Consider the following 1391-nt stretch of genomic DNA (forward strand, 5'->3'; position numbering starts at 1 on the left):
GTCGGTCGAGCAGCGGCTTCAAAGCCACCAAGTGAAAACGAGGGGCTGCCGTGTCCTCTCTTCCCTGAGCAGTCGCCACATGGAGTGGGGGTGGCTCTAAATACAGAGTTGGGGTCCAGGTGGGGGACCCCCCGGGCTGGTCACGGTCTGCTTGTAAAGGCAGTAAGCAGAAATGCAAAGTTAAATAAATGTGAAAATGGAACTAAATGCCACAGCCGGGAATCTGAGTGACTCAGGCTCAGACAAGGCAGAGGCTCTCAGCCAGGGACAGTCTCGCACACACACCCCCAAACAGGGGCCACTGGGCAATGTCTGGAGACACCTGGGTTGTCACGGGCAGGCAGGATGCTGCCGGTATCTGCTGGGTACAGACCAGGAATATGGCTGAGCACCACCCACTCCCTCCATGGGTTCTGATTGAGTGCGTCTGCCGTCCACCTTGCGCGTCCGGAATGTTTTAAGCCTCCCAGGAGTTATGAACGTGCAGCCCATGTCCAGAGCCCCGGCCAGACCCAATTCTACAGAAGCAACCCGGCTCTCATCTTCCTCAGCGACTCAGCCACCTACGGGGTCTGAGGGCTCTCCGTGTGGACGTNAGCTCTCCGTGCAGACGTGGGGACCTCGCAGCCACACTCTGCCCTCCGGCACCTCCTCTGGGCATCCGTGAACATGACCTCTTTCTGTTCTTCGAGAATCTTCTCCCACCCTTGCTCTCTCTCTGCCCTGCTCCCACCCCCTCTATACTCTCCAGTGAGCTGAGTCCTTCCCAGACAGGAAGGGCTGGTGCTCCCAAGTGCCTCCCACCTCAGCCCTGGGAAAGTACCTGCGACAAGGTAGCCACACTCGGTTCACTCCTGGGGACAGGCAGAACAGGGGGGACCGTGGGCAGAGAGACACGTGCACCCGAAGTCCCCCCAGGTGACCCTGCCTCCACAAAGCATCTGACACCGGACCAGCACAGGGCAGCTGGGAGCCATGGTGACGAGTCTGGGGATGCTGAGAAAGTCTGAGAAGAAAAAGAAAAGAGGGAAAATGCCTCTTTAATTACACATTATCCCTGGATGTTTCTGGACCCGTTTGGAGACGTGTGCCACAACCCAGAATCGGGTTTTTCTCCTCGGGGCCCTGGTGTGCTCACTGCAGAGCGGAAAAGNAGACAAAGGAGCCTTACTGAGCTTCTCCTGAGAGCCATAGTGACGGTCAGTTGTGTTGCCTATGCCACAACCCCGGGGAACGGCCGCCGTGCAGACGCCCAGATGCTTCCGCTGGGCGCGCTGCTGAGTTTCACTCTTCCTGCTCCTGACCCTGATGCGAGAGAAGAGAAGATGCTGTTCCCTCCCGGCAGGAGTTTCCGTCTCCAAGACTCTGAGCAAAGAATGCTGAGTCAGGCA

At 58.0% G+C, this 1391-nt stretch overlaps 1 long non-coding RNA gene across 1 annotated transcript; it reads right to left on the reverse strand.

Moving 5' to 3' along the window:
- Positions 1-324: 324 nt before the first annotated feature.
- LOC117798077 lies at positions 325-1191 on the reverse strand. The gene is made up of 3 exons (XR_004622807.1): positions 1172-1191; positions 824-1006; positions 325-358 (listed from the first exon to the last, which is right to left on the reverse strand). It is a non-coding gene; the product is annotated as an uncharacterized LOC117798077 (long non-coding RNA).
- Positions 1192-1391: the final 200 nt, after the last annotated feature.

This window comes from Ailuropoda melanoleuca, unplaced genomic scaffold, assembly GCF_002007445.2.
Source record: "Ailuropoda melanoleuca isolate Jingjing unplaced genomic scaffold, ASM200744v2 unplaced-scaffold2423, whole genome shotgun sequence".
Lineage (NCBI taxonomy): Eukaryota > Metazoa > Chordata > Mammalia > Carnivora > Ursidae > Ailuropoda > Ailuropoda melanoleuca.